The sequence below is a fragment of the Lissotriton helveticus genome, chromosome 3_1 (genome assembly GCF_964261635.1).
Source record: "Lissotriton helveticus chromosome 3_1, aLisHel1.1, whole genome shotgun sequence".
NCBI lineage: Eukaryota > Metazoa > Chordata > Amphibia > Caudata > Salamandridae > Lissotriton > Lissotriton helveticus.
This window is the reverse complement of record NC_136061.1, coordinates 336,856,009-336,869,057: the sequence shown is the minus strand read 5'-3', so window position 1 is coordinate 336,869,057 and position 13,049 is coordinate 336,856,009. Positions and strand designations below refer to the sequence as shown.

The 13,049-nt window shown below is 41.3% G+C and overlaps 1 long non-coding RNA gene across 1 annotated transcript in view; it reads left to right on the top strand.

Annotated features, from left to right (window-relative positions):
- Positions 1-464: 464 nt before the first annotated feature.
- LOC144824531 (uncharacterized) overlaps positions 465-13,049 on the top strand; it is a 56,862-nt gene continuing 44,277 nt past the window's right edge. Inside the window, exons 1-2 of the long non-coding RNA XR_013609002.1 lie at positions 465-545; positions 5,668-5,854. This is a non-coding gene — a long non-coding RNA (uncharacterized LOC144824531). The remainder of the gene's footprint in view (positions 546-5,667; positions 5,855-13,049) is intronic.

Genomic DNA, 13,049 nt, shown 5'->3' with positions numbered 1-13,049 from the left:
TCTGACGTGATTACGGCACATTGCCCCCTTTCTTTGAACAGTGGCAGCCAGGCACTGCCCACGTAGTGCATCAATGTGTCTTTCTAGTACTAGGGGCATCTGGAGCTCTTCTTTTGACGACAGAAAAATACCCCTCTCGCACTCGTATGTAACGGGGTACTGGATGACGTAGTCTATACAAGATACAAAGACACAGATCAACAGTCAAGGGCGTTTACGCCTTCAGTTTCAGTTCTAGCTTAAATGTGTCGCTCACAGTGTACAGGACAAACATGGAACCCCTCCGAAACTGCAATAGCCCGCTCCGGATTTCCTGCTTACATGCCCGAGCATGCAGGGAACGTTGCAAATTTGATCAGCAGCCCCATGACGTGTCAGCAGTGCGCTGCGTGACTCGGCAGGAGGGTCACGGGGTTCTTTTATCAGTCACGCACGCATGCGCCAGCCAGTGACTATCAGAACGGCTAGGGCGGGTCACAGCCTGGGCGTGCCAGCTTCATCTGAACAGACCTTCCTTTGTTTGGAACGAACCCTTTTAAACGAAGGTATTTTGTTGTACCAATAACCCAGTATGTTCGAGAATAATGTAAACAAACTTGCCAACTTTCTGTGACTAAAAAATATGGGATTGTTCAGGAATCAAAACTGCTAATTAGCGTAATAATGCCACTGGCAGCTATCATATGGCCTTTGCATCTGGGATGTGTCAGATGGCACTCAAAGGGCATGTGCCCCACCTGAATTCTAGGTACTTGCTGCTGGCCAAAATGGATATCAGAGCGATGCTTTTTTATGCGTCAATTATTCTAGTGTATTCTAAAGGGACAATAAAACATTAGAAAAAATAGGGACTGGGGGATATTTCTCTTTCTTTGCCGAATCGCATGCATCAGTTCGATAAAAAAAATCCCCCAAAAACATAAACCACATATTTCTGCTGCAGATAAAAGTAAATCGTTTTCAGTCAATTGAGAAAAGACATAGTTACTACTATCAATGAGCTTGTGAGTGAATAGCCTAATAGTGGCACAGGCTAGTCATGTACACACAGAGTCATCGCTCACCTGCCCATGATCACACACAATTCAGGGTCAGTCTGCAAATTAATCTCTGTCCTTCGCAAGCAGCTCTTTCAATAAACTCCAAACCGCCCATCATTGGTACTATTCTTTTAGCAATGTTAGGCACAGTAAAGTCAAGGCTACAGCCCCGAGAATGGATCAAGTTGTTACATAAAAGCTCAATATCAGCATATGTGGTCCCAGCTGACACCCGGCCATGATCACCTGCTACCATAACAGCGTGCTCCTCTCGAGCACCTTTAACAATATGCCACAATTCTGTCCTTCAGCATCAATGCGCTGCTTCTCTAAAACAAGGACCCTTGCATATAGCACTATCAATGCACCTCAATAAGGACCTGTAGTCCCTCTTCCTGACATGTCAGTCTAAAATCCTTAAAAGCAGCTTTCACTCTGCTTCCTCTCCATTATGTTGCTCCTCTATGCGTCCTCTCCCACCACCCACTCGCCCCATCCTTCAGTCCACTCACTACTCTCCCATTTACAACTCTTCTTTCTGCATTCACTTCCACTCCATTTGGACCCTCCCCATCTTTAATCCTCCTCTTCCCATTGTTTCATCCTAAAACCATCCTACTTTTCCCTTCATTTGACCATCTTCTCCCCATAATCTTCTTAATTTAGGACCATCTTTTCCCCACTCCCACTATTCTTAATCTTAGCCACTGTGACATGATATTTCTACACAACATCAAAACCGTAAGCAGGATCCACAATTCTGTCCTTCTTGGACAGGCAAAATAGATCGAGGATGACGAATATATGACTTTACCACAAATACAAATACTCCGCATGGCATTACCACGCGAATTTTACTTCGCAAGTGGCTTTACCACGCAGCTTTTTAGAACGCAAGTTCTAACATCGCATTTAAAAAACGTTACGTTCAGCAGCTCTTACTTCCATCCACCATGGAAATATGCGTCAAAACACGTCTACCAAAACTAAAAAAGGACTACAATTATGACATACACGCCACGTCTTTGGTGCGGCTCTTTTCTTTTACTTTTAAATGACACTGTAGTGCGTTTTTTAATGTATGTAGCCTGCTCGTTTTATTTTTTATTTTTTTATGGGGGGGAGACCCCCCCAAACCACCAAGGCCATGCAGAACTTACAAGCAGGACGACCAAAAGGAATACCACTTGCGTGGTAAAGACGGTCGTGGAAGGCACCCGCGTTGAAGAGACGTTTGCGGGTTAAGTGGATCGTTGATAACGTCATGCGTGGAAAAGACTTTGTTGTAAATGATGTTTCCCATTTCTACACAACATCAAAACCGTAAGCAGGATCCACAATTCTGTCCTTCTTGGACAGGCAAAATAGATCGAGGATGACCAGCAAAGGTAGAGACATGCACAAATCAGTGTAGCTGACAAATCATCGGATTGCTTATGAGTGACATTACCATGGTTTCAGTTTACTTATGAGTGACATTTTACTGCCAAATTGCTGGCACTTAGAGGGACAGTTTCTTGCAAAAAAAAGCAATGAAGTCCACGTAAATGGATAAATATCTGCAAAAGCTCCAAAATGTATTGAAACTGCTGCAAAACCACTTAAATGCAAGGCCACTAACCTACTGAAACAAATCTATTCCAAGTCGCCAAGTAGCACTAAGCTCTGCCTTTCCCCCCTCCACATACAGTGTTGGATTTACTAACTTGTCTGCACAAAGTACCCACTGACTGCTGATCAGTCCTTCAGCCAACCTCACTGCACTTCACTGATGCTCTCTTTGGGCTTTAGAAATGGCAAGCCTGAGAGACTTAAGATTCTCCGCCCCCAGGGCCAATCAACCCAACCCTTTGACAGCTGGCCCATGCTCCTGAGATCATCATGACCTTCCTCCTTCACAGACGTTCTATGGTTTCCCAGTGCTGGACTCATCTGACTATGGTGAATAAATGCCTTATAACTTGCATATCAGTCCTTCTCAGCACCAGCCTGACTTCACTGCCTGCTCTGATCACATGAGGCTCATCTCGGTACAGAACAGGCAATACTTGATCTTACCCGGGACGTGTGGGCCACTGGCAACAATGTCTGGCCAGGCGTCTCGGAGGCTGAGGAGGCAGGGTCGCAGCAGGCATGGCTCAAAATGAACACAGGCAGGCTGCCAGGAAAACAGTCTGTCAGAATGACCCTCCTCCACAGTACATAGAGCACTGAGAGAGGTGGCACACAGGATGTAAGCGCTGGTTGCCTACTTATGATGGTGTTAAATGAAGGTGGGTGACCCAATAAACCCTTGCGAGCTTGGGCTATGATATATTATAGGAAAAGGCGCTTGCAAGGGAGTTGTGTTTTTTTAAATTTCAACAAGAGGTTGGTATATGAAATTTTAATACCACCTTAATTATTCATAAACTTGTTTGTATTTAGATAAAGACTTGGGCTATGATATATTATAGGAAAAGGCGCTTGCAAGGGAGTTGTGTTTTTTTAAATTTCAACAAGAGGTTGGTATATGAAATTTTAATACCACCTTAATTATTCATAAACTTGTTTGTATTTAGATAAAGACTTACAATTCAAGAAGAAAGTAATCACTCCAAATAGCAATAGTCAATATGGAAGCTGGTAATTACTCAAAATAGTACAAGCTACACGGGAAGTAAAGTTTTTAGATTGTCTCTTTATATAAAAAAAATCATTTCAAAGGGTACAATTTCTTAAAAACTGTGCAAATGCATCAAAGGAAAAACAAGTGAACAAGACATAGATTAGTTAATTCTTGAAAATCACTTGCATTGCAGACCACTCTTTACTGATCAAAAAACAGCTGATCTTGAACATATACAATGATGTTGCTGTGACGATTTGATCAAAAGAAGTACAAGATGTGGACTCATATGTCGACATTTCGGCCTTATACTGGAAGAATCCTTAAGGCCATCCTCAGGACTCACAATCTTATAAAAAGTAACCCCTACCTTAGTCTCCACTTGATCGCAGCAGACCACGTGGTCGATGTGGGACTTTTGGTTTAAGAATATTTCCTGTTCTGTTAGACAAATTCTTAAACAGGCTTTTCGATGGCGTTATTGGTCTGCATCCAAAGTCAAAGCTTCCTGATTCTGCAGTGGTTTCAACAGAAAATCCGTCGTCGTGGCGTAGTCTCACGATCTCGACTTCATATACCAACCTCTTGTTGAAATTTAAAAAAAACACAACTCTCTTGCAAGCGCCTTTTCCTATAATATACTTATGATGGTGGCAGATGCCGCAATGAAAAAATCAAAGCTGCCGCCCCCCGCCTCAGTCTGCCTAGGCCAATGATCTCCTCACTGGTGTGTGCGGTCACCAGTGGGAGGGTGCCTGCCACCAGTGAATTACTGGGCAAGGTGCTGCCCAGATCCACGTTTTGCAGTCTTCATAATCATCCTGGGGTGTGTGTGTTGATGCTGACATTGAAGAGACAGACGGCATGGTCCAGGTCCACCCAAAGAGACACAGGGGCCAGGCTCCGGTTTGATCATTGATCTGAAGGGCTGAAATGCCTTTTGTCAGTAACTGTAAACACAGATCATCTGCCAGGCCTGAATGTTAATACAAATTATTTTTTATTTTGTGAGAGGCAGGCTCTGGGCAGCAGCAGGCCAGTGGCAGGCAGAGCAAGCCAATTTAGCACACTGACTTCTTGGTTATTAATGCAACTCTGGTGTTAGTGCAACTCATCGTGGAGTGGTCTCAAGGACGCTATAATGTGTGGCTTATGCATTTTAGTGCTGTGATGTGGGCACCAGCGCTCCAATCCATTAGCCTAACTCCTGATGCAAGGTACTTGGCAGGACAGCTGCAGCAATTGCATTCTGTGACAGCCTTTTGGTGGGCATTTGTACCCAACTAGATTTATTACCTTCTGTCACGTCATTCAATGTTCCATCAATAGTATCACAAACACAACCAAACAATGAACCGCGAAAACCCTCAACTCCATTTTATTTACATCAGTAAACGACATTGCAAAATGTGCATGTATACACAGAGGAAGTACAAATATTTCTTCACACAAAATGTCACTTGCAGCCCAACGTTGGGTTTGATGGTCACAAACAACTAAAGAAAATGTGAAGTGTGTATTGAAATGTGTACTAACACATCTACCAGGATGTCAGACTGTTGCTGCACTTGTCGGCTCTCATCGAACCATGGCACGCAGTTTCTTAATATTTCAATCATGACCTCCCAAAATATCAGCAGATGACTACAATTCTGTAGGATGTAGATCTATTTTCCACAATGGCAAATTTTATTTTTTTGGAAGCAGTTCCTCCAGCGATGCTCTGGGCCAAAGTATAATGAAGGGGACTTTGTCATCTTTCTGGACCTCCATTAATAGTCATGTTACTCTCTTTATTTCCACATTCAAACTGAAGCGGTCAATGCAAGCTGGAGATAGATTGTTTTATTGACAATTTTCCGCATGGACACAGTGAAATCAAATGAGATATTAGATCAGTGCTTGGGATGTTTTATTATTCATCACCTGGTAACGAGTCAATTTTGCTATCAGAAACAGAATTCATTTATACAAATACGTTCCATACATCAAGGGATATTTCACTTTTTTGTCTTCAAGCTTGTCATCCTTGATGTCTTCGAATCAGTTCTCGAGATGCTAAGCAGCAGCTTGCACAGATATGACGCAACAGCTACAACGAGTACAGGACCAGGCGCTTAAACAACCACGCACTGGAAGAGAAAATATAACCTGTTGCAGGCCTTAAGAAAAAGAAAAAACCTGGCTCAAGTTTTTCACATCACGGGTCAGTACTAGGAATTTAAATGTAACCTAATTTTGTGGCATCCTTTGTTATTGTAATTGTTTTTTATTGTAGGTCAAGCTTGTTGGCAACCTAACTGAACAGCATTGGTAACTTCACCCTACATTTCATAATTTCACTCATGCAAAGTGCAAGAGTGTGACAGTCACGTATGTTATGCACACTCAAGTGCTGTGTCTTAGCATGCCTGTGTTTCAAGATAAACATACATCATTCCAGAAAGAAGCTCCTCAATATATTATTCATTTTTAGCCCAGTTACATTAGAATTATTTCGTGAGTTGTGATAAGGTGGGCAACTTTAAGATTATATGCAGTTACCAAAACAGCGTTGAGCGTTTACTAACATATTAATGTAATAAATATATTAACAGAAACGTTTTTTTTCCACAGGAACGTGGTAAATGGGTTGTTCTTCTGAACATACCTGAATGTCTAAGGTTCAAATTAAAGGTGTGCCTGACACCACATATTGATAAAGAAGGATATTGGTATTTATAAAATGGTAGGTTAGTAGAAACAGGGGCTACTGAGAGTTCCAACAGGAGAGGAAATAATGCGTTAGCAAAGACCTTTTAATTATATTTTGATAAAATGCTATATATAATACGTTTCTATCTAAAGTGAACAGAAACTGTTCATAACAGGATGCACTTTACACAAGCCCCTTGGGTGCAACATCTTAAACATCTAAACATATGTATTACACATTACTTCATAACTTAAACTGTTGAAGTTTCACAATTATTAATCAAAGATTCAACTTCTCAAATGAAAAAGAGTTATGATTATTCTTTACATAAAACAATTTCAACACATCAACAATCTTTCTTGATCTTCTTTTTATTTCTTCATGAAGTTGCTTCTTATTATTTTTATATCATTGCCAGACATATATTTCATGCCATCTTTATACTTCCCAATGCATTTCGGTTGTTAAGCTTCATCAGGGGAATAGTATAAATGAAAAACATGTGTATCAAAACTGAATCCTTCATACAATGAATAAAAAGTTGAGATCCTTCACTCCACATTTGTTGTACATTGTAGACATGCTCACCGAGCAGTGAATCCAGTAATGCAAGTTACCCTAAGTGTATTATCCATGTAATGTGTCACCAATATACCCAAACGTGATGCACTCTGTGTCCTTTAAACCTTTCATATTGCGAATCATGCTTTACTAACCTATATGCCGGCCAAAACAACCCGTGTCTGCAAAATAGAAAACGTGTACAAAATAAACTTACATGTTATTTTATACATCAAAAAATCTGCTGTATGTTACTCCAAACCATATGATACATACTTTCACCAAATACTGCTACAAGCTGCGTGTACAGAAACCGTTCCCAACCTGCTGTCAGCCGAGTCGAGAAATCTACAAGGTGAATAAACAAGTATACCAGCTTTTATAGCCTCCTGTTCCTTTTTTATTTTTTTATTTTATAAATGTTTATTTCTAACCCAACATTTTCAGATAAATCGTACATAATACAAAATACTTTACAGATCAAAGAAAACAAGTCAAGGCTACATAAGAAAAAAACAAACAAAAAAACAACAGAAAACAACATATATGAGCATCCGTTTTTTTGACCTTTTTTCCCTCCCCCTCCCCGCCGCCCTGCCCACCCACTTCCCGGGACCGAAGGGTATCGGATTCCAGATTACTACCTGCAAGTCTGTCTTCTTGCGGTTCATCCTGACCTTGACAGAGCTATCTGTTTAGTTGTTTGCCAAATTAAAATTAAAATTAGAATTTAAGATATAGAATCATTACTCCATAAAGTAATTGGAGCCCATATGTCTGCCCCTTTTTTGCGGGCTTTGACTCCTTTGCGTTTATAAACTTCTTTCTCCCAGCGATATGTAGCCAGCAGTTTTCCAAGCCAACAGTGAACTGACGGGCGATCTTTATCAAGCCATACTGTCGCTATAGTAAGCTTGAACACCGCCATCATAATATAGAGAAGTGTCATGTTGGGTGAAGACAGCCCCTGGTTACTTACGCCCAGCAATATAACCTGTGGTGATAACACAATATCTCTATTCATTATTTGGTTAACATAAAGACCCACTTTCCCGATTAGACTGGCTAGACTGGGGCATATAGCAAAAATATGCACACGACCGGCGCCTAATTCTCCGCACCGGGGGCAGTTAATACCAGAAGTACCTCCCCACCTGAATATCCTTGCTGGGGTAATATACAGATTAAACCAGGTTTTATAACACTGAACCTGAATATTAGCTGAGATAGCTGCAGTGGAGCATAATATCAGAGAATTCTCGCAGGCCCCTTGATCAGTCTGCACCTTCTCTTGCCAAAAATCCATATGCTTACCGAGATCATCCTCCTTTAAATTATTATAAGTAAAGTATAAAGTGTAGAAATTGAAACCCCTTGTGAACCTAAAACTGCCTCCATTAATGGAGATATGTGGCCCAGGACCGGCTTTCTAAATAAGTAGTCCCTAATTTGTAAGTATTTAAAAAATGATTATTCACCAGACCAAATTTTTCTTTAATTAGAGCAAATGACAGAATTGTGTTGTCCCTAATGAAATCTCCAATGAGTCTTATCCCTTTCTCCTTCCAGGATTCCATGTAGCCGTCGTGGAAAATTTCTGGTAGCCATTGATTGTTTTGTAGGGGTGTGTAAATGTGTATCCTATTTAATTTAAATTTTTTCCTAATCGAGGTCCAGATTTTAAAAGCACCCAACATTACATTGAATTTAACTCTTTTAAAGTAGGCGAGATCAATATGCCGTGTCAGACAGCCGTGGGCCTCTTCCCCAAGCAGTAATTTGTATATGGAGGGGTAGGATCCAGTTTGGTCTTCTAAGTGTCCTCTGCCCAGCAGATCGGACAGCTGCTGGAGATTAGCCGCCCAATAAAATATCTGAATGTCAGGGACCGACCAGCCCCCCGATCCTTAGCTAACGTCATATATTTCAATGCCCTCCGTGGATGCTTCCCTGCCCATAAAAAACTTCGAGATAGCTTGGTTAAAGGCAGAGAGTCATTTTTTATTAACTTCCAGGGGGATTGATCTAAAAAAGTATAAAATTCTAGGTAGAAACATCATTTTGATGACATTGAACCTTCCTAGTAGTGTCAAGTGGAGGTTGCTCATCCTGTTGAAGTCTGCATTGGTTTTAGATAGTAGTGGCGCCAGATTGCATTGTACTATCTCATCTACTTTTGCTGTAATTTCCACCCCGAAATATCTAGCCTTCTCTGTAACCCTGCTATCTGCCATATTTGCGATGGAGTTTTTAATAATCATAGTTTTTTCACTGTTCAGGCAATAGCCTGAGACAGCCCCAAATTTTTCAGCCTCTTTTTCTACCACCCTAACTGCCTCCGCAGGGTTAGATGTTGTTATGGCGAGGTCGTCTGCATAGGCTAAGATCTTTATTTCTCCTCCCATTGTTTGGGCTGCCCGGATGTCGTTGTTCTCCACTATTGTTCTAATAAAAGGGTCTATATATAAAGCGAATAATAGTGGAGAACAAGGATACCCTTGGCGAGATCCGCGGGTAATTTTGATTAACTCTGTCGCAGCGCCCATCATATTGATCCTTGCCTCGGGGTCTTGATACATACACCGTATCACATTGATATATCTTTCATCCACGCCCTGCTTTGCCATAGTGGCCCACAGAAAGGGCCAGGAGACCCTGGTGAAAGCCTTTTCGGCGTCTAGGAGTATGGCCGCGACAGGGTCTCCCGACACTCCTGCTAGATCAAATAGCGTAATCAGCCTCCTTATATGGTCAGTAGTCCCTCTTCCAGGTACGAATCCATGCTGAAATGGAGACACTAGTTTAGCTATAACCGCAGAGAGCCTGTTTGCTAAGGTTTTTGAGTAGATTTTAAATCGCTGTTCAGCAGGGTTATTGGTCTGTAGGAACCTATTTCTTCAATTGGCTTACCTTTCTTTGGGAAAACTATTATAGATGCCCCTTTCCAAGATTTTGGCGTAATCTGATCCCGTTGCGCCCTTTGGAAGACTTCCAGCATCAGCCCCATAATGTGTTTCCTAAATTTTTTATAGAATTCCCCTGGGATTGAGTCAGGCCCCGTGGCTTTGCCGATTGGGGTCTGGTCTATCGCTATTGACAATTCTTCCCAGGTAATAGGGCCCTAAAGTTGATTTCCCTCTTCTTCTGATAATTAACCCAGAGCAACTCCTGTTAGGTATTACTTGATTTTCTGGCTCCCACCCCTGATATCTTCAGTATATAGTTTCTGATAAGTAAGTACGTAAGTAAGTAAGTAAGTAAGCTTTATTCGATTTAAATAATGCATAAAATCATAAAAGCAACAGTTCATTTCATATACACAGCATATATCCCACACATGTACATTAAAAGAACTCAGAACATGCTATTTTAAACGTTAATTAAGCTTTTCCTTTTAAAAAAATGCTTTTTAAAAAGCCTGTCATTACGGCCACACATTGTACATCATTTAAGGATAGTAAAAACAACAGTGCTGGTCGGCATTGGCGCCAAATGCCTTGTTTTTTTAAGAGTGGTTTGCTCCACCTAGACCTTTCTGCATCATAAAGTTTACAAAAACAGATCACATGCAGTGTGGATTGCTTGGATAGGTTATCGCACGGGCACTTACAAAGAGTTCTGCTCCAATCATTCGGTTTAGGGAATGTAATTAAACGAAAAAAGACATCAAACCTAAATCTTGTCAATAAGTAACGATCAAAGCCCTCCAAACACCAGTTTAAATATGGCTGAATTGAGTAAGAGACTAGGGTAAGTTGATGATGTATTACAGTTTTTTAAGGTAATTCTACTCCTAGTCTGAGAGCTTCTAGGTGATGCCAACACAGCAATTTCAGGTCCTTCCTTGATATAGTGCACATCTAATCAGGGCAGTTAAAAAACTCCGGTCTTCCTAGGTCCATGGTGAATTTACAAATATAGGATAACCATGGTATCTTGGTGGCCTTGTCCAAGCTCAGGCAGTCAGTAATAATATCTCTGTTGAGCATAAGATCCGGTGAAGTCCATACTCTGTGCCATAGCAGTAGAGGTTGCATACTAATAAGATCACTCACATATCGAATGCCCAACTCTGAATGACAGTTAAACACAGATGAGCTTTGGGGGCATGCCAAGATAAATCTCAAAAAAGCATTCTCTACCTTCTGAATAAGGGAAGAATCAGATATACCCCACACACCTGCCCCGTAAGTGGCTGTACTAATGCACTTCGACTGATAGATTTTTATCAGAATTTGGGGAGGTCTTTTACCCATTTTATTAGAGAAACACATCAGTGCTGCCGTGGCTCTTTTAAACATCATTGCCCTGTTTCTTATAGCAGGCCCCCAGGACCCAGTTGCTTCTAAAACAATGCCCAAATAGGAGAAGGTTTTTGTTGTGGCAATTTTTTCCTTCTCAGCGAATAACCGGCACTCTCTCTTCTTATGTCTACCACAGGTCATAACAAAAGTTTTAGTTACATTAAGTTTTAGACCCCTGTTATCCATAAAATTTAGGTAGGTGTCTATAGCCGTCTGTGACCCTCTCTGTGTACGTGCCATAATCACGGCATCATCCGCATACAAAAGGGACACAATTTGTTTGTAATTAACCTGCGGGGAATCACGAACTTCAGCCACCAATTCCTTTTCCAAATCATTTGTATATAAATTAAAAAGAAAAGGGGCGAGTACACATCCTTGTCTTACTCCCCACGTTACATTAAATGGTTTAGTGCATTCCCCTTTGTTGCCGTATCTCACTTTCGCCCTTGCTCCTACATAAAGTTGCCTTAGGAAGGAGATTAGCACCTCATCCACCTTCAGGTCCTTTAAAATCTGCCATAAGCGGCTGTGGATTACGCAATCAAATGCGGCGCTTAGGTCAGCAAACACTGCATATAGAATGCCATATTTAGCTAGTGTGTATTTCCCTAAAAGCATCGTGAAATTTAAAACCTGTTTGATGGTACCCCGTCCCTCCCGGAAACCATATTGTACGGGGGATAAGATATTGGCGTCTTCTGCCCATTGTTGCAGGCGATTCAAGATCACCCTCCCCATAAAGGAGTCCAGGAGGGATATAGGACAATAACAGGAAGGGTTTTCCCGGTCCCCTTTTTTGAATATCGGGATGAATATTGAATCAGACCAAGTATTAATAAAACCCAGTTCACAACTTGCTTGAAGGACACGTGTAAGTAGCGGGGACCATAACTCAATGGAATATTTAAATAAATCTATCGGAACGCCATCCGCTCCTGGGGCTTTATTTCCCTTGCTCTGTGTAATGGCCTCTGATATTTCCTTAACTGTAATCTCTAAATCAATTGGGCCAAATTTTTCCCGATGCCCATAAATTTTCCCCCCCAAGACTGCCATTTTGTTTGCCCCACCTGGATTATATACTCCCGCAAAGAAGTCTATCCAGGTATCTTCTGATATTGCCACCTCCATTCTCGCCTTCTCTGCTACAGAAAAAAACGGTGCCTTTACTGCTTCCCAAAAAGAGGAACTGTCCCTTTTCAACGAGGCCTCGTACAAATTCCCCCACGCGGCTTTCTTAATATTGCTTTTACAAATCTTTCTTGCTAAATTATACTCATGCCTGCATTCTTTTATTTCATCTTGATTTCTCGGATTTTTATGCAAGGCCCCCATTAATTGAGCGTGAGTCTTCGTACAGGTTGTATCAAACCAACCATTTTTACGGGGTTTCTTGCCTCTATTATGGCGCTCTAAATTCGTTTGAATAATCCTTGTAATATCACCAAAGGCATCCAGTACTTCTGAGTGTGTAACCTCTTCCTGGAGGCATTTGGCGATAAGTGCTAGGGCTTGATTATTAATTTTTACACTAGTTCTCTCCGGATTGCAGTTTGACCATCTAAGAGCATAACCGTTTTGTCTATTCACTGTGCAGTTAGTGGACCATGCCAACCTTTCTACCAGTGAACTTTCTTTGCATTTTGGAAGTTGAATACAAAAACTCAATGGGAAATGATCGCTTATTCCTATCATATGAGTTACAAAGTCGGTTAGCCAAGTTGCGTGTGTATTTGAGATGGTAACAAAATCGATCAGTGTACTATACCCTCTCCCCATGTATGTTGGGCTGAACTCCACTATGGGTGTGCATAACATATTAGCAAATCCCAGGTTAT